Source organism: Falco cherrug, unplaced genomic scaffold (assembly GCF_023634085.1).
Source record: "Falco cherrug isolate bFalChe1 unplaced genomic scaffold, bFalChe1.pri scaffold_35, whole genome shotgun sequence".
Classification (NCBI taxonomy): domain Eukaryota; kingdom Metazoa; phylum Chordata; class Aves; order Falconiformes; family Falconidae; genus Falco; species Falco cherrug.
In genome coordinates, this window is record NW_026599480.1 from 770,868 (window position 1) to 797,120 (window position 26,253).

The following is a 26,253-nucleotide window of genomic DNA, read 5'->3' on the forward strand; positions in this document are numbered from 1 at the left end:
TAGAGTCCCGCTGGTCTACTACCTGGGTGCTCTGGCCAGTTTCGTTACACTTCCATTTCATAACACTTTTGCTCACGTTGATTTTAAATTGTTCATCATAAGAACACCATCCCACAGTCTTAAATCTTCCTATTTTGGTAAAAACATAATTTAACAATTTTTCACAATCCGCCAGATTACCTGGAGATTTCCACTGTTTTCTAATGACTTTTATTTGCTCATACCATTGAGTCACTGGCCTCTGTTCACAATAATTGGTTTCATTTTTATGTTCCAGGTTAGTCAAATTCATAGTTAAAATTCCCCATGGAATAGATTCACCTACTGCCTTCGGTATTGGCAAACAGGCAGTGATCTGCGTGATGTTTTGTAAATTGGCAAATTCTTTAAATCAATCCTACCATCAAATTTTCCTCAGCCATTTGTTGTTGTGGGCCCCAGACAAAGGGAGAGTTCTTTTGGGCCTCGTACAGCGGTTTAGCTATTAGCCCATAGTTCATGATCCAAAGGCGACACCACCCGGTCATTCCCAAAAATGCTCTGAGCTCATGAATATTTCTCGGCTCAGGTATACTACAAATAGCTTCTTTGCAATTTTTTCCTAATTGTCGTTGTCCTTTTAAATCTCAAAGCCGAGATATATCACAGTCTGGCAGGCTATTTGGGCTTTCTTCCTCGATACCTTATACCCATTTAGTCCCAGGAAATTCAAAAGGTCAATAGTCACCTGTATACAAATGAATCTTTCTTCTGTAGCTATCAGTATGTCATCCACATATTATAGGAGTAAATGTCCAGGCCTTGATTTATCCTGTTTCCAGATTTCAAGTTCCTTTTCTAATTGACTTCCAAAAATAGTTGGACTGTTTTCAAATCCTTGGGGTAATCTAGTCCATGTCAGCTGCATCTTTTGCCTGGTTTGAGGATTTTCCCATTCAAAAGCAAACAGTTTTCTGCTTCCTTTTTCCAAAGGTATACACAAGAAAGCATCTTTTAAATCAAGCACTGTAAACCACTGATAATTCTCCCTCAATGCTGTTAACACTGTATAAGGGTTGGCTACCACAGGATAAATAACCTTAACTATTTGATTTACTGCTCTCAAGTCTCGTACCAGTCTATATTCACCCGAAGGTTTTCTGACTGGTAAAATAGGAGTATTATACTCAGATTCACATTCTTCCAAAATTTTATACTCCAAAAATGTATCAATTTCTTCAATTCCTGTCTCACTTCCGGTTTGATTGGATATTGTTTAATTCTCACTGTTCCTGCGCCTGCCTTCAAATCTATTTTAAACGGTTCTGCTAGTTTCGATTTGCCAGGAATATCTGTCTCCCATACAGTAGGGATCACTGCCAAATCCACCTCCGGTGCAATTTCTGGTTCCTTTACCTTTTCTTGTATCATCAAAACTTCTCCCGTTTTTGACTCGGGTATCTTCAAAAAGAGTTCTCCTTCATCAAAAACAATTTGTGCATTTAATTTAGATAACAAATCTCTTCCTAACAAGGGTACCGGACATACTGGTACATACAAAAATTCGTGTATAATTATCTTATTTCCAAATTTCAAATCCAGGGGTTGCAAGAATGGCCTGGTTTTATTCCAGTTTTTACAGGTATTTAATAAAAAATTGTCGCTCCTGTAGCCACTCCCAACCTCACAATTTAAACAACTTTTTTTTTTTCCCACTTTCTTATTATCAAAAGTTATAGCTATTACCAAATTATCTCTAATAGTTAGCTTACATTCATCCTGCCAATCCTTTCTTTGTCTTAAGTAAAAAAAAAAATCCACATAGGGCATTTCACTCCATTTCCCTTCTCTTTTACAATACAACATTAACTGCAAAATAGTGTTATAATTCCGTGTCCCGTTCATGGGCCACTTCTCCTGATCTTCCAATATATATAAAGGCCACCAATTATTACAATACTCAAATTATTACAATACTCAATTATCTGGCTCTTGTGCAGATCATCCTGTAAATTTCCCCAATGTGCCAATAAACATCCCAACAAAAATTTTTCGGGATTTTGTCATTTACAGCAAGATTACCCATGCTTTTACTTTTAAACAACCGAGTTAACTTAGTTGCCATGGTGTAATTACTCACAGTACAATACACAATTATTCAACTCTGTCACTCCGATCCGCGGATCCACACTCCACAGTCTCACTCTTACAGCCACACTCACACTTTCCCACAGTTACTTTAAACAAACATATAACACAATATTATACCTCTTAATTTTCTTCTTAATACACAAACACAAAACCACAAACACAAAAACTTCTTCTAACTTCTTGTTAGAGGCACTACCTTAGAGAACACTATAGGCATATAGTTTCTCTTGTTTCCACTTTTGTCCAACCCTGCAATAGCTTTCGCTTATGTCTTACGGGCAGACGCCTAGGCTTCCACTTCCACAAGGATCCTTTTAGTCCAACCCTGCGCAGCTCTCACCGCGTCTGACAGGCAGACTTACTCAGTGAGACTCAAACTCACTGGTGGGTCTCCAACCCACTCCTTACCATACACTTATTATAGTGGGACTCCCCCCCACTTTCTCTAGTGCACTTACTTACTTGCTTTAGTGGGACTCCCACCCACTTACTACAAATAAAAAAGAAGTGTCTTACTAAATATCCAGGGAACGTCGCGAAGAGCCTTACGGATCGGGGATCGATGGGTGTCCCCGAGAAATCCTCGGTGCCCGCTGGAACCGATCAGGTCCCCGACTCCTCCGGTCTCCTTCAGCGAGGTCCCATCTGGGTCGCCAAAACTGTTACCGAAATCTCGGAATGAAGACCTTATCGACACCAATGTGATGCAGATAAGCAGACACTTCTTTATTGACGGCCGGGTGCGTGAGCGAGTCCTCTCACGATCAACGCACACCAGGTCCCAAAATCAGGTTCCATATACAAAACTTATTCATACATATTCATTAAATATTCATACATAATCATAACATTTCCCATAAATCATTAACATATTCTCCTCCCATATCCGATTCTGCGCAATAAAGCTTGAAAAGATCTAGAAATGGGTCTGGGGTACGATTTGGGTAGGTGCTATATGCGTCGGTGGTCGCGATCTCCCCCTGCCGGAATTACCTTTTACTAAAGTTCACAGTTTCTTGGCAGGTAACGACAAGCTGTTCCAGTCGATTCTCCCCAGTTTCCATTAATCCTACATGCTGACATCTCAATATACTTTCTATATACAGAAGACTGGTTAAATACAATGGAACCTTCCAACCCTAGAGTTATTACAATAGTTCCAGGCCCTTCTTCTAGCCTTGGTACAAGACGTACAAAAGATTCCATAACGTCTCTTATTGCGTAGATGCAAGTTTCCTATCATTTTTTCCTTAACCTTCTACATTTCAATTCTATTAAATGATCTTATAAAATCAATTAATTAATCAAATAGAATCAATTGATTTTAACTTATTAACTAATCGGTAACATTTCCCCCCTTTGAAACTGTTGAGAATCATTATTTCAATACTTTCACTTTATTCATATATCTTTTGTTTCAACATATTTGGGTAATGGATCATGTCTTGGTGAAATAGTTGGTACTTCTCTCATAATCATACGACTCACTGCAATTCTATTGGTAAACTGTTTCTTCAGACATGCATATATCAACATGCTCATCAAAAAGACAACTAGTAACAGAAACAAAGTCTGAATTATAGATTGTATCCAAGAGCTCAAATTCCATCCCAGTTTGGTAAAAATTTTCCCAAGCCAATCTTCTGACAGATCCTTTTGAATTGTTTCAGTTTCTTTTTCAATTTTTCCCAATAGATCTAGATCACGTTCCACATCCTGAGTGACATTTGGAATGTGGATACAACAGTGGTCCAGTTTATCCTTAAGATATCCACACACTCCATGTTCTTTAAGTAGGAGCATATCTAGTGCCATTCTATTTTGTAAAGTCATTCTGGAAGTTGCCTGTAGTTGTATATTCAATTCCTTAAACCCCTTCTTGGTAACGTTTGCCAATTTTTCCACTTGACCAGTTAAATGATAGAGCCATGCTCTGTTTCTATATGAAGCTGTAGGATTTAAAAGTGATTCCAGTGCCCAGCCAATTTTCACTCCTGTAGATGGTTCATTCCAAATATCATCATTTATCTCAGATCTCTCTATTCGTTTCAATTCTGAATTCTCCAAGGATCCTTTAAATGGTGATTTCTTTCAAATTGGACACAATTTTGGCATGCCTAAAGTAATTTGTTTTACCTTACCATCTAATGGTAGGTGTGTTGTCCAGGTTCCATCACTTAATGCCCAAACTAAATGTGCTGGACTTCAAATAGTAGTTTTACTACAACTAAACAAAGTTCCTTTCCTAACTGTAAAAGTGCTGATTAAATTGAAAGTATTCTTAAGACCTCGACAAAAAAATAACCATATTTCAAAGCAGCAGCCAACGGAGGAACTCTTTGAATTACTAAGTCTGCATTCTTACAATCATACACTTTTTCACATTTTCCACCATGGCACTATTTTATTTTCCTTCTCTCCCGATGTAGTTGACCTATCATCTGCCCAGGGTAATACTGGAAAAACCTTTCCATCCCAGGTAAAACACCAAGAAATTCTTGCTACATACTGAAAATGGGAAAATATGGACATAGACCATATAGAGTCCCGCTGGTCTACTACCTGGGTGCTCTGGCCAGTTTCGTTACACTTCCATTTCATAACACTTTTGCTCACGTTGATTTTAAATTGTTCATCATAAGAACACCATCCCACAGTCTTAAATCTTCCTATTTTGGTAAAAACATAATTTAACAATTTTTCACAATCCACCAGATTACCTGGAGATTTCCACTGTTTTCTAATGACTTTTATTTGCTCATACCATTGAGTCACTGGCCTCTGTTCACAATAATTGGTTTCATTTTTATGTTCCAGGTTAGTCAAATTCATAGTTAAAATTCCCCATGGAATAGATTCACCTACTGCCTTCGGTATTGGCAAACAGGCAGTGATCTGCGTGATGTTTTGTAAATTGGCAAATTCTTTAAATCAATCCTACCATCAAATTTTCCTCAGCCATTTGTTGTTGTGGGCCCCAGACAAAGGGAGAGTTCTTTTGGGCCTCGTACAGCGGTTTAGCTATTAGCCCATAGTTCATGATCCAAAGGCGACACCACCCGGTCATTCCCAAAAATGCTCTGAGCTCATGAATATTTCTCGGCTCAGGTATACTACAAATAGCTTCTTTGCAATTTTTTCCTAATTGTCGTTGTCCTTTTAAATCTCAAAGCCGAGATATATCACAGTCTGGCAGGCTATTTGGGCTTTCTTCCTCGATACCTTATACCCATTTAGTCCCAGGAAATTCAAAAGGTCAATAGTCACCTGTATACAAATGAATCTTTCTTCTGTAGCTATCAGTATGTCATCCACATATTATAGGAGTAAATGTCCAGGCCTTGATTTATCCTGTTTCCAGATTTCAAGTTCCTTTTCTAATTGACTTCCAAAAATAGTTGGACTGTTTTCAAATCCTTGGGGTAATCTAGTCCATGTCAGCTGCATCTTTTGCCTGGTTTGAGGATTTTCCCATTCAAAAGCAAACAGTTTTCTGCTTCCTTTTTCCAAAGGTATACACAAGAAAGCATCTTTTAAATCAAGCACTGTAAACCACTGATAATTCTCCCTCAATGCTGTTAACAGTGTATAAGGGTTGGCTACCACAGGATAAATAACCTTAACTATTTGATTTACTGCTCTCAAGTCTCGTACCAGTCTATATTCACCCGAAGGTTTTCTGACTGGTAAAATAGGAGTATTATACTCAGATTCACATTCTTCCAAAATTTTATACTCCAAAAATGTATCAATTTCTTCAATTCCTGTCTCACTTCCGGTTTGATTGGATATTGTTTAATTCTCACTGTTCCTGCGCCTGCCTTCAAATCTATTTTAAACGGTTCTGCTAGTTTCGATTTGCCAGGAATATCTGTCTCCCATACAGTAGGGATCACTGCCAAATCCACCTCCGGTGCAATTTCTGGTTCCTTTACCTTTTCTTGTATCATCAAAACTTCTCCCGTTTTTGACTCGGGTATCTTCAAAAAGAGTTCTCCTTCATCAAAAACAATTTGTGCATTTAATTTAGATAACAAATCTCTTCCTAACAAGGGTACCGGACATACTGGTACATACAAAAATTCGTGTATAATTATCTTATTTCCAAATTTCAAATCCAGGGGTTGCAAGAATGGCCTGGTTTTATTCCAGTTTTTACAGGTATTTAATAAAAAATTGTCGCTCCTGTAGCCACTCCCAACCTCACAATTTAAACAACTTTTTTTTTTTCCCACTTTCTTATTATCAAAAGTTATAGCTATTACCAAATTATCTCTAATAGTTAGCTTACATTCATCCTGCCAATCCTTTCTTTGTCTTAAGTAAAAAAAAAAATCCACATAGGGCATTTCACTCCATTTCCCTTCTCTTTTACAATACAACATTAACTGCAAAATAGTGTTATAATTCCGTGTCCCGTTCATGGGCCACTTCTCCTGATCTTCCAATATATATAAAGGCCACCAATTATTACAATACTCAAATTATTACAATACTCAATTATCTGGCTCTTGTGCAGATCATCCTGTAAATTTCCCCAATGTGCCAATAAACATCCCAACAAAAATTTTTCGGGATTTTGTCATTTACAGCAAGATTACCCATGCTTTTACTTTTAAACAACCGAGTTAACTTAGTTGCCATGGTGTAATTACTCACAGTACAATACACAATTATTCAACTCTGTCACTCCGATCCGCGGATCCACACTCCACAGTCTCACTCTTACAGCCACACTCACACTTTCCCACAGTTACTTTAAACAAACATATAACACAATATTATACCTCTTAATTTTCTTCTTAATACACAAACACAAAACCACAAACACAAAAACTTCTTCTAACTTCTTGTTAGAGGCACTACCTTAGAGAACACTATAGGCATATAGTTTCTCTTGTTTCCACTTTTGTCCAACCCTGCAATAGCTTTCGCTTATGTCTTACGGGCAGACGCCTAGGCTTCCACTTCCACAAGGATCCTTTTAGTCCAACCCTGCGCAGCTCTCACCGCGTCTGACAGGCAGACTTACTCAGTGAGACTCAAACTCACTGGTGGGTCTCCAACCCACTCCTTACCATACACTTATTATAGTGGGACTCCCCCCCACTTTCTCTAGTGCACTTACTTACTTGCTTTAGTGGGACTCCCACCCACTTACTACAAATAAAAAAGAAGTGTCTTACTAAATATCCAGGGAACGTCGCGAAGAGCCTTACGGATCGGGGATCGATGGGTGTCCCCGAGAAATCCTCGGTGCCCGCTGGAACCGATCAGGTCCCCGACTCCTCCGGTCTCCTTCAGCGAGGTCCCATCTGGGTCGCCAAAACTGTTACCGAAATCTCGGAATGAAGACCTTATCGACACCAATGTGATGCAGATAAGCAGACACTTCTTTATTGACGGCCGGGTGCGTGAGCGAGTCCTCTCACGATCAACGCACACCAGGTCCCAAAATCAGATTCCATATACAAAACTTATTCATACATATTCATTAAATATTCATACATAATCATAACATTTCCCATAAATCATTAACATATTCTCCTCCCATATCCGATTCTGCGCAATAAAGCTTGAAAAGATCTAGAAATGGGTCTGGGGTACGATTTGGGTAGGTGCTATATGCGTCGGTGGTCGCGATCTCCCCCTGCCGGAATTACCTTTTACTAAAGTTCACAGTTTCTTGGCAGGTAACGACAAGCTGTTCCAGTCGATTCTCCCCAGTTTCCATTAATCCTACATGCTGACATCTCAATATACTTTCTATATACAGAAGACTGGTTAAATACAATGGAACCTTCCAACCCTAGAGTTATTACAATAGTTCCAGGCCCTTCTTCTAGCCTTGGTACAAGACGTACAAAAGATTCCATAACGTCTCTTATTGCGTAGATGCAAGTTTCCTATCATTTTTTCCTTAACCTTCTACATTTCAATTCTATTAAATGATTTTATAAAATCAATTAATTAATCAAATAGAATCAATTGATTTTAACTTATTAACTAATCGGTAACATTTCCCCCCTTTGAAACTGTTGAGAATCATTATTTCAATACTTTCACTTTATTCATATATCTTTTGTTTCAACATATTTGGGTAATGGATCATGTCTTGGTGAAATAGTTGGTACTTCTCTCATAATCATACGACTCACTGCAATTCTATTGGTAAACTGTTTCTTCAGACATGCATATATCAACATGCTCATCAAAAAGACAACTAGTAACAGAAACAAAGTCTGAATTATAGATTGTATCCAAGAGCTCAAATTCCATCCCAGTTTGGTAAAAATTTTCCCAAGCCAATCTTCTGACAGATCCTTTTGAATTGTTTCAGTTTCTTTTTCAATTTTTCCCAATAGATCTAGATCACGTTCCACATCCTGAGTGACATTTGGAATGTGGATACAACAGTGGTCCAGTTTATCCTTAAGATATCCACACACTCCATGTTCTTTAAGTAGGAGCATATCTAGTGCCATTCTATTTTGTAAAGTCATTCTGGAAGTTGCCTGTAGTTGTATATTCAATTCCTTAAACCCCTTCTTGGTAACGTTTGCCAATTTTTCCACTTGACCAGTTAAATGATAGAGCCATGCTCTGTTTCTATATGAAGCTGTAGGATTTAAAAGTGATTCCAGTGCCCAGCCAATTTTCACTCCTGTAGATGGTTCATTCCAAATATCATCATTTATCTCAGATCTCTCTATTCGTTTCAATTCTGAATTCTCCAAGGATCCTTTAAATGGTGATTTCTTTCAAATTGGACACAATTTTGGCATGCCTAAAGTAATTTGTTTTACCTTACCATCTAATGGTAGGTGTGTTGTCCAGGTTCCATCACTTAATGCCCAAACTAAATGTCCTGGACTTCAAATAGTAGTTTTACTACAACTAAACAAAGTTCCTTTCCTAACTGTAAAAGTGCTGATTAAATTGAAAGTATTCTTAAGACCTCGACAAAAAAATAACCATATTTCAAAGCAGCAGCCAACGGAGGAACTCTTTGAATTACTAAGTCTGCATTCTTACAATCATACACTTTTTCACATTTTCCACCATGGCACTATTTTATTTTCCTTCTCTCCCGATGTAGTTGACCTATCATCTGCCCAGGGTAATACTGGAAAAACCTTTCCATCCCAGGTAAAACACCAAGAAATTCTTGCTACATACTGAAAATGGGAAAATATGGACATAGACCATATAGAGTCCCGCTGGTCTACTACCTGGGTGCTCTGGCCAGTTTCGTTACACTTCCATTTCATAACACTTTTGCTCACGTTGATTTTAAATTGTTCATCATAAGAACACCATCCCACAGTCTTAAATCTTCCTATTTTGGTAAAAACATAATTTAACAATTTTTCACAATCCGCCAGATTACCTGGAGATTTCCACTGTTTTCTAATGACTTTTATTTGCTCATACCATTGAGTCACTGGCCTCTGTTCACAATAATTGGTTTCATTTTTATGTTCCAGGTTAGTCAAATTCATAGTTAAAATTCCCCATGGAATAGATTCACCTACTGCCTTCGGTATTGGCAAACAGGCAGTGATCTGCGTGATGTTTTGTAAATTGGCAAATTCTTTAAATCAATCCTACCATCAAATTTTCCTCAGCCATTTGTTGTTGTGGGCCCCAGACAAAGGGAGAGTTCTTTTGGGCCTCGTACAGCGGTTTAGCTATTAGCCCATAGTTCATGATCCAAAGGCGACACCACCCGGTCATTCCCAAAAATGCTCTGAGCTCATGAATATTTCTCGGCTCAGGTATACTACAAATAGCTTCTTTGCAATTTTTTCCTAATTGTCGTTGTCCTTTTAAATCTCAAAGCCGAGATATATCACAGTCTGGCAGGCTATTTGGGCTTTCTTCCTCGATACCTTATACCCATTTAGTCCCAGGAAATTCAAAAGGTCAATAGTCACCTGTATACAAATGAATCTTTCTTCTGTAGCTATCAGTATGTCATCCACATATTATAGGAGTAAATGTCCAGGCCTTGATTTATCCTGTTTCCAGATTTCAAGTTCCTTTTCTAATTGATTTCCAAAAATAGTTGGACTGTTTTCAAATCCTTGGGGTAATCTAGTCCATGTCAGCTGCATCTTTTGCCTGGTTTGAGGATTTTCCCATTCAAAAGCAAACAGTTTTCTGCTTCCTTTTTCCAAAGGTATACACAAGAAAGCATCTTTTAAATCAAGCACTGTAAACCACTGATAATTCTCCCTCAATGCTGTTAACAGTGTATAAGGGTTGGCTACCACAGGATAAATATCCTTAACTATTTGATTTACTGCTCTCAAGTCTCGTACCAGTCTATATTCACCCGAAGGTTTTCTGACTGGTAAAACAGGAGTATTATACTCAGATTCACATTCTTCCAAAATTTTATACTCCAAAAATGTATCAATTTCTTCAATTCCTGTCTCACTTCCGGTTTGATTGGATATTGTTTAATTCTCACTGTTCCTGCGCCTTCCTTCAAATCTATTTTAAACGGTTCTGCTAGTTTCGATTTGCCAGGAATATCTGTCTCCCATACAGTAGGGATCACTGCCAAATCCACCTCCGGTGCAATTTCTGGTTCCTTTACCTTTTCTTGTATCATCAAAACTTCTCCCGTTTTTGACTCGGGTATCTTCAAAAAGAGTTCTCCTTCATCAAAAACAATTTGTGCATTTAATTTAGATAACAAATCTCTTCCTAACAAGGGTACCGGACATACTGGTACATACAAAAATTCGTGTATAATTATCTTATTTCCAAATTTCAAATCCAGGGGTTGCAAGAATGGCCTGGTTTTATTCCAGTTTTTACAGGTATTTAATAAAAAATTGTCGCTCCTGTAGCCACTCCCAACCTCACAATTTAAACAACTTTTTTTTTTTCCCACTTTCTTATTATCAAAAGTTATAGCTATTACCAAATTATCTCTAATAGTTAGCTTACATTCATCCTGCCAATCCTTTCTTTGTCTTAAGTAAAAAAAAAAATCCACATAGGGCATTTCACTCCATTTCCCTTCTCTTTTACAATACAACATTAACTGCAAAATAGTGTTATAATTCCGTGTCCCGTTCATGGGCCACTTCTCCTGATCTTCCAATATATATAAAGGCCACCAATTATTACAATACTCAAATTATTACAATACTCAATTATCTGGCTCTTGTGCAGATCATCCTGTAAATTTCCCCAATGTGCCAATAAACATCCCAACAAAAATTTTTCGGGATTTTGTCATTTACAGCAAGATTACCCATGCTTTTACTTTTAAACAACCGAGTTAACTTAGTTGCCATGGTGTAATTACTCACAGTACAATACACAATTATTCAACTCTGTCACTCCGATCCGCGGATCCACACTCCACAGTCTCACTCTTACAGCCACACTCACACTTTCCCACAGTTACTTTAAACAAATATATAACACAATATTATACCTCTTAATTTTCTTCTTAATACACAAACACAAAACCACAAACACAAAAACTTCTTCTAACTTCTTGTTAGAGGCACTACCTTAGAGAACACTATAGGCATATAGTTTCTCTTGTTTCCACTTTTGTCCAACCCTGCAATAGCTTTCGCTTATGTCTTACGGGCAGACGCCTAGGCTTCCACTTCCACAAGGATCCTTTTAGTCCAACCCTGCGCAGCTCTCACCGCGTCTGACAGGCAGACTTACTCAGTGAGACTCAAACTCACTGGTGGGTCTCCAACCCACTCCTTACCATACACTTATTATAGTGGGACTCCCCCCCACTTTCTCTAGTGCACTTACTTACTTGCTTTAGTGGGACTCCCACCCACTTACTACAAATAAAAAAGAAGTGTCTTACTAAATATCCAGGGAACGTCGCGAAGAGCCTTACGGATCGGGGATCGATGGGTGTCCCCGAGAAATCCTCGGTGCCCGCTGGAACCGATCAGGTCCCCGACTCCTCCGGTCTCCTTCAGCGAGGTCCCATCTGGGTCGCCAAAACTGTTACCGAAATCTCGGAATGAAGACCTTATCGACACCAATGTGATGCAGATAAGCAGACACTTCTTTATTGACGGCCGGGTGCGTGAGCGAGTCCTCTCACGATCAACGCACACCAGGTCCCAAAATCAGATTCCATATACAAAACTTATTCATACATATTCATTAAATATTCATACATAATCATAACATTTCCCATAAATCATTAACATATTCTCCTCCCATATCCGATTCTGCGCAATAAAGCTTGAAAAGATCTAGAAATGGGTCTGGGGTACGATTTGGGTAGGTGCTATATGCGTCGGTGGTCGCGATCTCCCCCTGCCGGAATTACCTTTTACTAAAGTTCACAGTTTCTTGGCAGGTAACGACAAGCTGTTCCAGTCGATTCTCCCCAGTTTCCATTAATCCTACATGCTGACATCTCAATATACTTTCTATATACAGAAGACTGGTTAAATACAATGGAACCTTCCAACCCTAGAGTTATTACAATAGTTCCAGGCCCTTCTTCTAGCCTTGGTACAAGACGTACAAAAGATTCCATAACGTCTCTTATTGCGTAGATGCAAGTTTCCTATCATTTTTTCCTTAACCTTCTACATTTCAATTCTATTAAATGATTTTATAAAATCAATTAATTAATCAAATAGAATCAATTGATTTTAACTTATTAACTAATCGGTAACATTTCCCCCCTTTGAAACTGTTGAGAATCATTATTTCAATACTTTCACTTTATTCATATATCTTTTGTTTCAACATATTTGGGTAATGGATCATGTCTTGGTGAAATAGTTGGTACTTCTCTCATAATCATACGACTCACTGCAATTCTATTGGTAAACTGTTTCTTCAGACATGCATATATCAACATGCTCATCAAAAAGACAACTAGTAACAGAAACAAAGTCTGAATTATAGATTGTATCCAAGAGCTCAAATTCCATCCCAGTTTGGTAAAAATTTTCCCAAGCCAATCTTCTGACAGATCCTTTTGAATTGTTTCAGTTTCTTTTTCAATTTTTCCCAATAGATCTAGATCACGTTCCACATCCTGAGTGACATTTGGAATGTGGATACAACAGTGGTCCAGTTTATCCTTAAGATATCCACACACTCCATGTTCTTTAAGTAGGAGCATATCTAGTGCCATTCTATTTTGTAAAGTCATTCTGGAAGTTGCCTGTAGTTGTATATTCAATTCCTTAAACCCCTTCTTGGTAACGTTTGCCAATTTTTCCACTTGACCAGTTAAATGATAGAGCCATGCTCTGTTTCTATATGAAGCTGTAGGATTTAAAAGTGATTCCAGTGCCCAGCCAATTTTCACTCCTGTAGATGGTTCATTCCAAATATCATCATTTATCTCAGATCTCTCTATTCGTTTCAATTCTAAATTCTCCAAGGATCCTTTAAATGGTGATTTCTTTCAAATTGGACACAATTTTGGCATGCCTAAAGTAATTTGTTTTACCTTACCATCTAATGGTAGGTGTGTTGTCCAGGTTCCATCACTTAATGCCCAAACTAAATGTCCTGGACTTCAAATAGTAGTTTTACTACAACTAAACAAAGTTCCTTTCCTAACTGTAAAAGTGCTGATTAAATTGAAAGTATTCTTAAGACCTCGACAAAAAAATAACCATATTTCAAAGCAGCAGCCAACGGAGGAACTCTTTGAATTACTAAGTCTGCATTCTTACAATCATACACTTTTTCTCATTTCCACCATGGCACTATTTTATTTTCCTTCTCTCCCGATGTAGTTGACCTATCATCTGCCCAGGGTAATACTGGAAAAACCTTTCCATCCCAGGTAAAACACCAAGAAATTCTTGCTACATACTGAAAATGGGAAAATATGGACATAGACCATATAGAGTCCCGCTGGTCTACTACCTGGGTGCTCTGGCCAGTTTCGTTACACTTCCATTTCATAACACTTTTGCTCACGTTGATTTTAAATTGTTCATCATAAGAACACCATCCCACAGTCTTAAATCTTCCTATTTTGGTAAAAACATAATTTAACAATTTTTCACAATCCGCCAGATTACCTGGAGATTTCCACTGTTTTCTAATGACTTTTATTTGCTCATACCATTGAGTCACTGGCCTCTGTTCACAATAATTGGTTTCATTTTTATGTTCCAGGTTAGTCAAATTCATAGTTAAAATTCCCCATGGAATAGATTCACCTACTGCCTTCGGTATTGGCAAACAGGCAGTGATCTGCGTGATGTTTTGTAAATTGGCAAATTCTTTAAATCAATCCTACCATCAAATTTTCCTCAGCCATTTGTTGTTGTGGGCCCTAGACAAAGGGAGAGTTCTTTTGGGCCTCGTACAGCGGTTTAGCTATTAGCCCATAGTTCATGATCCAAAGGCGACACCACCCGGTCATTCCCAAAAATGCTCTGAGCTCATGAATATTTCTCGGCTCAGGTATACTACAAATAGCTTCTTTGCAATTTTTTCCTAATTGTCGTTGTCCTTTTAAATCTCAAAGCCGAGATATATCACAGTCTGGCAGGCTATTTGGGCTTTCTTCCTCGATACCTTATACCCATTTAGTCCCAGGAAATTCAAAAGGTCAATAGTCACCTGTATACAAATGAATCTTTCTTCTGTAGCTATCAGTATGTCATCCACATATTATAGGAGTAAATGTCCAGGCCTTGATTTATCCTGTTTCCAGATTTCAAGTTCCTTTTCTAATTGATTTCCAAAAATAGTTGGACTGTTTTCAAATCCTTGGGGTAATCTAGTCCATGTCAGCTGCATCTTTTGCCTGGTTTGAGGATTTTCCCATTCAAAAGCAAACAGTTTTCTGCTTCCTTTTTCCAAAGGTATACACAAGAAAGCATCTTTTAAATCAAGCACTGTAAACCACTGATAATTCTCCCTCAATGCTGTTAACAGTGTATAAGGGTTGGCTACCACAGGATAAATATCCTTAACTATTTGATTTACTGCTCTCAAGTCTCGTACCAGTCTATATTCACCCGAAGGTTTTCTGACTGGTAAAACAGGAGTATTATACTCAGATTCACATTCTTCCAAAATTTTATACTCCAAAAATGTATCAATTTCTTCAATTCCTGTCTCACTTCCGGTTTGATTGGATATTGTTTAATTCTCACTGTTCCTGCGCCTTCCTTCAAATCTATTTTAAACGGTTCTGCTAGTTTCGATTTGCCAGGAATATCTGTCTCCCATACAGTAGGGATCACTGCCAAATCCACCTCCGGTGCAATTTCTGGTTCCTTTACCTTTTCTTGTATCATCAAAACTTCTCCCGTTTTTGACTCGGGTATCTTCAAAAAGAGTTCTCCTTCATCAAAAACAATTTGTGCATTTAATTTAGATAACAAATCTCTTCCTAACAAGGGTACCGGACATACTGGTACATACAAAAATTCGTGTATAATTATCTTATTTCCAAATTTCAAATCCAGGGGTTGCAAGAATGGCCTGGTTTTATTCCAGTTTTTACAGGTATTTAATAAAAAATTGTCGCTCCTGTAGCCACTCCCAACCTCACAATTTAAACAACTTTTTTTTTTTCCCACTTTCTTATTATCAAAAGTTATAGCTATTACCAAATTATCTCTAATAGTTAGCTTACATTCATCCTGCCAATCCTTTCTTTGTCTTAAGTAAAAAAAAAAATCCACATAGGGCATTTCACTCCATTTCCCTTCTCTTTTACAATACAACATTAACTGCAAAATAGTGTTATAATTCCGTGTCCCGTTCATGGGCCACTTCTCCTGATCTTCCAATATATATAAAGGCCACCAATTATTACAATACTCAAATTATTACAATACTCAATTATCTGGCTCTTGTGCAGATCATCCTGTAAATTTCCCCAATGTGCCAATAAACATCCCAAAAACAACATGACATTTGGACTAGGCTGGAGACAAGCATTCCCAATGCATACCCCATGCACAACTCCACCGGGGAAGGTGCCAGAAAGGAGTTCTGTTGGTAGTTCTCAGACTGCCCGGGTAGGCAGCTGAAAGGCACCACAAAAGTAAAGCTACCTGCTTTCTGGGCTGAGATGGGGAACCGCTGAATGTTGGACTTGACAGGTGACAACATGTTCCAAACACACCCCATGCACAAGTCCACCGGGGAAGGTGCCAGCAACGAGTTCTGTTGGTAGTTCTCAGACGGCCCGGAAGGCAGCTGAACGGCACCAGTAAACTTCTTCTACCTGCTTTCTGGGCTGAGATGGGGAACCGCTGACCTTTGGACTAGGCTGGAGACAAAGTGTTGCAAGGTACACCCCATGCACAAGTCCATCGGGGAAGGAGCCAGAAACGAGTTCTGTTAGTAGTTCTCAGACTGCCCCGGTAGGCAGCTGAAAGGCACCAGTAAACTTCTTCTACCTGCTTCCTGGGCTGAGATGGGGAACCGCTGAATTTTGGACTCGACGGGTGAAAACATGTTCCAAACACACCCCATGCACAACTCCACCGGGGAAGGTGCCAGCAACGAGTTCTTTTGGTAGTTCTCAGACGGCCCGGTAGTCAGCTGAAAGGCACCACAAAAGTAAGGGCTACCCCCTTTCTGGGCTGAGATGGGGAACCGCTGACTTTTGGACTCGGCTGGAGACAAACATTACCAAGGCATACCCCATGCACAACTGCACCGGAGAAGGTGCCAGAAAGGCGTTCTCTTGGTAGTTCTCAGACTGCCCCGGTAGGCAGCTGAAAGGCACCAGTAAACTTCTTCTACCTGCTTTCTGGGCTGAGATGGGGAACCGCTGACTTTTGGACTTGGCTGGAGACAAAGTGTTGCAAGGCACACCCCATGCACAACTCCACCGGGGAAGGTGCCAGAAAGGAGTTCTGTTGGTAGTTTTTACACTAGCCCGGTAGGCAGCTGAAAGGCACCAGTAAACTTCTTCTACCTGCTTTCTGGGCTGAGATGGGGAACCGCTTACTTTTGGACTCGGCTGCAGACAAACTGTTCCAAACACACCCCATGCACAACTCCACCGGAGAAGGTGCCAGAAAGGCGTTCTGTTGGTAATTCTTACACTAGCCCGGTAGGCAGCTGAAAGGCACCAGTAAACTTCTTCTACCTGCTTTCTTGGGCTGAGATGGGGAACCGCTGACTTTTGGACTCAGCTGGTGACAGAATGATGCAAACACACTCCATGCACAACTCCACCGGAGAAGGTGCCAGCAACGAGTTCCGTTGGTAGTTTTTACACTACGCCGGAAGGCAGCATAAAGTCCCCAGAAAACTTGTTCTACCTTCTTCCTGGGCTGAGATGGGGAAAGGCTGAATTTTGGTCTCGGCTGGTGAAAAAATGTTCCAAACACACCCCGTGCACAACTGCACCGGAGAAGGTGCCAGAAAGGCGTTCTGTTGGTAGTTTTTATAGTACCCCCGGTAGGCAGCTGAGAGGCAACAGTAAACTTGTTCTAGCTCCTTCCTGGGCTGAGATGGGGAATCGCTTACTTTTGGACTCGACAGGTGACAACATGTTCCAAACACACCCCATGCACAACTCCACCGGAGAAGGTGCCAGAAAGGCGTTCTGTTGGTAGTTCTCACACTGCCACGGCAGGCAGCTGAAAGGCACCACAAAAGTAGGGCTACCTGCTTTCTGGGCTGAGATGGGGAACGGCTGAATTTTGGTCTCGGCTGGTGACAAAATGTTCCAAACACACCCCATGCACAACTCCACCGGGGAAGGTGCCAGAAAGTAGTTCTGTGGGTAGTTTTTACACTACCCCGGTAGGCAGCTGAAAGGCACCAGTAAACTTCTTCTACCTGCTTTCTGGGCTGAGATGGGGAACCGCTGACTTTTGGACTCGACAGGTGACAACATGTTCCAAACACACCCCATGCACAACTCCACCGGAGAAGGTGCCAGAAAGGTGTTCTGTTGGTAATTCTTACACTACCCCGGTAGGCAGCTGAAAGGCACCAGTAAACTTCTTCTACCTGCTTTCTTGGGCTGAGATGGGGAACAGCTGAATTTTGGTCTCGGCTGTTGACAGAATGTTCCAAACACACCCCGTGCACAACTCCACCGGGGAAGGTGCCAGCAACGAGTTCTGTTGGTAGTTTTTACACTGCCCCGGTAGGCAGCTGAAAGGCACCAGTAAACTTCTTCTACCTGCTTTCTGGGCTGAGATGGGGAACCGCTGACTTTTGGACTCGGCTGGAGACATACATAACCAAGGCCTACCCCATGCACAAGTCCACCGGAGAAGGTGCCGGAAACGAGTTCGGTTGGTAGTTCTCAGTCTGCCCCGGTACGCAGCAGAAAGACACCACAAAATTTGTTCTACCTGCTTTCTTGGGCTGAGATGGGGAACCGCTGACTTTTGGACTAGGCTGGAGACAAACATTCCCAATGCATACCCCATGCACAACTCCACCGGGGAAGGTGCCAGAAAGGAGTTCTGTTGGTAGTTCTCAGACTGCCCCGGTAGGCAGCTGAAAGGCACCACAAAAGTAGGGCTACCTGCTTTCTGGGCTGAGATGGGGAACCGCTGACTTTTGGACTCGACAGGTGACAACATGTTCCAAACACACCCCATGCACAACTCCACCGGGGAAGGTGCCAGAAACGAGTTCTGTTGGTAGTTTTTACACTACCCCGGTAGTCAGCTGAAAGGCACCAGAAAACTTGTTCTAGCTTGCAGGAGCAGGCTGGAAACTAGGACCATGCGTGGCAATCAGTTAGCTGAGGGGAATGTGCTCGGGCTTGTCTAGACAACAATCAACATGATGAGCTTGTCTAGACAGCAATTAACATGATGAGGCCTGTTTGCAGAGCACAGGGGAGCGGGAAACGGATGGCGCCAAAGTTGGCGCCAAGGAAAGGCAACACCTTGCTGTTAATTAGCCGCCAATCAGGGATTGCCTAGTATGCAAGGCTTAGCCTCAGGAACCAATTGGTTTAATACGCGCAGCCTTTGAAAGTGTATATAAAGTTGTGCTCCTGTACAATAAACCGACATTTGCTTGCATCAAGCTGCGTCCCGTCTCCTCATTCGCCGCAAATTGGTGACCCCGACGTGATACGTTTAAGGATCTAACGTGAAGGGCTCTCGAGTCGCCCATCTGAGCGACATGCAGCGAATCCCACAGAACTTTGAATGATCTGCTGAAAGGAAGCAGGAGCCGGCCAGAAATCCCTCCGGAGGTGAGAGGTGAGCTGTGGGAAATCCGTAATGGGGAATCAGGCTTCGTCCCCAGAAGGAGACGTTTATGAGCTTATGAAAGGTCTTCTTAATAAACATAAGAAAAATATCTCTGGACAAGACCTTAAAGCAATGCTCAGGTGGGTGCAAGTAAATATGCCCGCAGTGACTGTATCTACAATTTTTACGCGGGAACTTTGGGACGACACAGGGGTGAAATTATGGGATTCTGCGACAAAAGGCAATACTGAGTCCCACCGTCTGCTCTTTTCGTGGAGAGCTATTTTTGAGACTATGAAAGCAGAGGAAGGAGAGGAGGAGGAATCGCAAGCTCCTACAGCTCTTTCCTCATCAGCCTCTAAGTCACAGTGCTCTAGACCCCTGGGTGTCAATGCAGTGGGGTATCCGCCAGAAGAAGATCCTTTTGACCCAGGACCGATAGACCGTGAAAAAGAACCTGATTTATACCCTCCTGATCTACGTGATGTGTGGACAAAAATAAAGAAACAAGCCTTAAAGGAGGGGGATTTGGACATGGCTAAAACTATAGTTGCTCCGGTCTTGTATTCTCAGGGTCGGGCAGGGGGAGCACAATGGGAGGCTCTTTCTTTTTCGGTTGTTAAAGAACTGCGCCGCACGGTTACGGAACATGGTATTTCTTCTCCCTATTTTATAAGCCTGTTATCTTCTGTGTTTGATACTTATATCATGACTCCTCATGATTTGAAATCTTTAGCACGATTGTTACTAACCCCGACTCAGTATACGTTGTGGGAGTCGCATTGGAGAGGAGGACTGCAAGCACTCCTGCTCACGTATGTTAATCATAATGATCCTGTATTAGCTGCATTAACAATAGAACATCTTATGGGCACATGTTGATCCGGTAACACAGGCTCAACACTGCCCCCGTGCGGCTCTCGAGGCAATTAGAGAAGAGGCAAAAAAGGCTTTTTTCCAGGTTCCTGATGTACAAAAGCCACAAAAAGCTTTTACTAACATCACTCAGGAGTCTCGAGAACCTTATATGCAGTTTATTGATAGACTAAAACAGGCTTTGGAACGTCAAGTAGATAATGCGGAAGCTTGGGATATATTGCTAACAAAACTAGCTGTTGAAAATGCTAATGCTGATTGTAAAAGGTTATTGAAGTCTCTTCCCAACCCAAACCCCACTCTGGTGGAAATGGTGGAAGCATGTAACCGAATCGGTACGGTTGACCATAAGTTTGAAGCTATGGCTGCTGCTTTTGCAACAATGCGTGGTGTGGGGAATTGCTATGGTTGTGGTAAGCCTGGCCATTTAAAGAGAAATTGTCTTGCGCGGGCTGTGGGGAATAAACAACAACCTCCTGGTCCTGGAGTTTGTCCGACATGTCGGAAAGGGCGTCATTATGCTAATCAATGTCGATCTAAGTATGACTTCCAGGGACAACCGATACAGGGAAACGGACCGCAGAGCGCGGGGCAGCGACGCGCGCAGACACAAGTGCCACAGCTGACGTTTCAACAACCTCGGAGAGAAGTACCGACACCTCAAGTCTCTGTCCAGCAACCTCAGGCAGCGCAGGATTGGACCTGGCAACCTCACACACAGTAACGTTGCTCGATTCCTCGGTGTTATTGACTCTGACAGTGTGGACGAAATTAAAATTATGGCATGGACTCCATTTCCACCTTGTACGATACCTCAAGGTAGTAGAATAGCGCAATTGATTTTGATCCCGGCAGGGGTAAGCTCTCTTACCTCTGATCACCCTCCGCAGAGGAGAGGAGGTTTTGGATCTACAGGGTTACCTCACATTTTGTGGGTACAATCCATTTCTCCACAGCGACCTATGTATCAGTGTACCCTTGTTTACAGTGACCAACAAATAGCACTAAATGGGATCATTGACACTGGAGCTGATGTCACAGTAATTTCTCAAGCCAAATGGCCTCCGCAATGGCCACTGACTAATGTCTCTCAGGCACTGGCTGGGATAGGGGGGACCAGTAATAGTCGTCAGAGTTTGGAACTAATTCAAATTCAAGGACCAGAGGGACATGTGGCTTCTGTTAAACCTTTTGTGCTGCCTGTCCCTATGGTTTTGTGGGGACGTGATGTATTGTCACAATGGGGAATGTCTATCCGTACACATTTTTAGATGGGGCCATTGAAGTGCGTGACACCCTAAAAATAACTTGGAAGTCTGATGTTCCTATTTGGGTGGATCAATGGCCCCTTCCTTTGGAAAAACTTCGCGCACTTCAAAACTTAGTCTCAGAACAACTGTCCAAAGGACACATTGTGCCCTCTACCAGCCCATGGAATTCACCAGTTTTTGTTATTAAAAAAACAAACTGGCAAGTGGCGCTTGCTCCACGATCTCAGAAAAATTAATGATGCTATGGAAGATACGGGAGCCCTCCAACCCGGGCTCCCGTCTCCAACTATGATCCCTCGACACTGGCATCTAACTGTCATAGATCTTAAAGACTGTTTTTTCAGTATCCCATTGCATCTAGATGATACACCAAAATTTGCCTTTTCCATTCCAAGCATCAACATGCAAGCTCCGTTGCAGAGATATCAGTGGGTTGTACTGCCACAAGGTATGAAAAATAGCCCTACAATGTGTCAATGGTATGTTGCGAAAATACTCAGTCCTGTCCGAAATGCTATGCCTACTGTGTTATTGTATCATTATATGGATGACCTTTTAGTGGCAGCACAACATCACGAAGTCATGGAGAAAGCTGTAGCCCTTGTCACAGATGCCGTGAATTCGGCAGGTCTCTGTATAGCACCAGAAAAGGTCCAAAAGTTTCCCCCTTGGAAATATCTGGGCTGGCGAATAAGAGCACAAACTATTATTCCTCAACCATTGCAGATCAATACCAATGTAAGAAACCTGCATGATGCACAAAAATTACTGGGAACAATAAATTGGGTTCGACCATTATTGGGAATTTCTAATACAGACTTGGGTCCTTTGTTTGACCTACTAAAAGGGGACACTAATCTTTGTTCTCCACGTAATCTTAACCCTGAAGCAGATACATCTTTACAAAAGGTTGCCTCGGCTATCGCTTCTCGACAGGCCCACCGATGGGCCCCTGAACTACCTTTTTACTTGATTATTTTAAACCCTGTACGACAGCCTTATGCCCTGATATTTCAATGGGACCTTCAGAACTCGGACCCCCTGTTAATTATTGAATGGATCTTTTTACCTAACCAGCCTACAAAAACTATTTTGACACAACATGAAATGTTTGCCTCTCTGATTGTTAAAGCTAGATCACGCCTGTTAACCTTATCAGGGAAGGATTTTGTCTGTATTTGTCTACCAATAACAACAGTATACTTAAAATGGCTTTATCAGCAATCAGACACCTTTGTTACGGCACTTGCCTACTATACAGGCCAAATAACTTCTCATCCACCTTCACACAAACTGTTTAACATTGATTTTCGTCTGATGTTAAAACCCAGAAGAAGCGAACAACCCTTACAGGCGCTTACTGTCTTTACAGATGGATCAGGCAAATCACATAAATCTGTTCTTCTGTGGTGGGATGATCAACGGAGACAATGGGACTCGGACATAGAGACAGTCTCTGGTTCACCTCAAATAGTAGAACTGAATGCAGTTGTTCGTGTTTTCCGAAGATGGAACGTACCACTCAACCTTGTTACTGATTCTGCTTATGTTGCAGGTATTGTTACACGAGCTGAAGCTTCTGTGCTGCGGAATGTTTCACATTCACAACTTTTTACCCTGTTACAGGAACTTATTTTCCTTTTGGACTCTCGATCTGCACCTTATTTTGTTATGCATATTAGGTCTCATACCTCACTACCTGGTTTTCTTGCAGAAGGCAATCGACGAGCTGATCTACTGACATTACCAGTTCAAGTACTGCCAGACCGTATTGCACAAGCTAAACTAAGTCACTCTTTTTTCCATCAAAATGCTGGAGCTCTTAAGCGACAGTTTGACCTTACTTCTCAACAGGCATCAAGTATTATTGCTGTCTGTCCTGATTGCCAAAAACACTCTTTCCTATCAATTGCTACAGGAGTTAATCCTAGAGGATTACAAAGCCTACAATTATGGCAAACAGATGTCACACATTATTCTGAATTTGGTAACCTTAAATATATCCACTCTTCCATTGATACATTTTCAGGTGCCTTGTTTGCCTCTTGTCACACAGGAGAAAAAGCACGAGATGTTCGTAGACATTTAATGCGTGCTTTTGCTACTTTGGGTATTCCCTTAAAGATAAAGACAGATAATGGTCCAGCTTATGTTTCAACCACTATAAAAACCTCTTTTGCCCTATGGGGTGTAACTCATATTACTGGCATTCCTCATTCCCCCACCGGTCAATCTCTCATTGAACGGTCTCATCAGTCTCTAAAGCGTTTATTACAACAACAAAAAGGGGGAATGGGAATGGCTATTGCGGAGGAACGGTTACAGAAAGCATTGTATGTTTTTAATTTTTTGAATTGTTCTTTAATAGATAACAATCCACCGATAGTTCGACATTTTACTGCAAATGCCTCCTTCGAGGCACGGGTTAAAGCCCCAGTATTGGTCCGAGATCCAGAAACAGGTAAAATTATGGGACCATATCCTCTTGTTACATGGGGAAAAGGTTATGCTTGCGTCTCCACAGATAAAGGACCTAGATGGATCCCAGCGAAGAATGTAAGACCTTTCCGTGAACCTTTATTGCAGACAACTGATACCGACACCGACCCTACAGAATGAAATAAAATCTGTGTGAAGATTACTGTTTAGATATAGTTATGTAACTACATGAATGATTTCTGCCCTGAGCCTGGTGGCGCATACAGCTGTGGTTTGTGTCCGGGCTCAGAGATGTAAATAGGGGCTTCTCTGTTATGGTAAAGTGTCTCTCTTTGCATAAAAAAGAGAGGGAATGAAGGGAATGACTCCAGAGGTGTGTTCAAAGAAGGCATGCGATGTTTGATGTTTCGAACTTTTTGATTGAACCAGTTCTTGTTTGGTGTGCCCTTCCATCTACGTATAATGTTAATTTAAAAGAAAGATGATATTGTTTACACTTTGTCGATAATTGTTTTTCTGTAGATGTTAATGTAGTAGGAGGCTATGATAGGAACGTATCGCAGCGGTTCTTATCTTACCCAGAGTAACAGTAGGAAAAGCATTAAAGAGTTAAATCACCTTGTTTGGTAGGCAGTTAAGAATGTGAGTCAAAATTGCTACTGCCTTTGTTGTTGGTTCAGGGACATGGCTGTGAGGATTTTGATGGTATGTGCTGCGTGGATTTCAGGCGCCCCACTGCAGCAACATGTTATCAAAATCTGAGAAAATTTCAGCCTTTTTAGCATTCATTCACTCAATTGGCAGTATTGTTTGTTTGCTATTACCTTGGTTGCTGTCATGTTTGCAAGGGCCCTGCAGAACATGGCAAACCTGGTACTAGCTGTTCAAAAAGCAAAAAGGGGAAATTGTAAAATTGTATGGAACAAGGACAGTGGGTTGTTTTGACATTGATATCATGTCTTAGTTGGTTTTTTATTTGTTCTATTACTTGTGCCTTGTTTTTGCTCGGTTTCAGGGGTTCTTTTGTGTAACAGGAAGGGGGAGATGCAGGAGCAGGCTGGAAACTAGGACCATGCGTGGCAATCAGTTAGCTGAGGGGAATGTGCTCGGGCTTGTCTAGACAACAATCAACATGATGAGCTTGTCTAGACAGCAATTAACATGATGAGGCCTGTTTGCAGAGCACAGGGGAGCGGGAAACGGATGGCGCCAAAGTTGGCACCAAGGAAAGGCAACACCTTGCTGTTAATTAGCCGCCAATCAGGGATTGCCTAGTATGCAAGGCTTAGCCTCAGGAACCAATTGGTTTAATACGCGCAGCCTTTGAAAGTGTATATAAAGTTGTGCTCCTGTACAATAAACCGACATTTGCTTGCATCAAGCTGCGTCCCGTCTCCTCATTCGCCACACTACCTGCTTTCTGGGATGAGATGGGGAACTGCTGAATTTTGGACTCGGCTGGTGACAGAATGTTCCAAACACACCCCATGCACAACTCCACCGGGGAAGGTGCCAGAAAGGAGTTCTGTGGGTAGTTTTTATACTACCCCGGTAGGCAGCTGAAAGGCACCAGTAAACTTCTTCTACCTGCTTTCTGGGCTGAGATGGGGAACCGCTGACTTTTGGACTTGGCTGGAGACAAACTGTTGCAAGGCACACCCCATGCACAACTCCACCGGGGAAGGTGCCAGAAACGAGTTCTGTTGGTAGTTCTCAGACTGCCCCAGTAGGCAGCTGAAAGGCACCAGTAAACTTCTTCTACCTGCTTTCTGGGCTGAGATGGGGAACGGCTGAATTTTTGTCTCGGCTGGTGACAAAATGTTCCAAACACACCCTGTGCACAACTCCACCGGGGAAGGTGCCAGAAAGTAGTTCTGTGGGTAGTTTTTACACTACCCCGGTAGGCAGCTGAAAGGCACCAGTAAACTTCTTCTACCTGCTTTCTGGGCTGAGATGGGGAACCGCTGACTTTTGGACTCGACAGGTGACAGAATGTTCCAAACACACCCCATGCACAACTCCACCGGAGAAGGTGCCAGAAAGGCGTTCTGTTGGTAATTCTTACACTACCCCGGTAGGCAGCTGAAAGGCACCAGTAAACTTCTTCTACCTTGTTTCTTGGGCTGAGATGGGGAACTGCTGAATTTTGGTCTCGGCTGTTGACAGAATGTTCCAAACACACCCCATGCACAACTCCACAGGGGAAGGTGCCAGAAACGAGTTCTGTTGGTAGTTCTCAGACTGCCCCGGTAGGCAGCTGAAAGGCACCTGTAAACTTCTTCTACCTGCTTTCTGGGCTGAGATGGGGAACCGCTGCCTTTTGGACTCGGCTGGAGACAAACTTTTGCAAGATACAC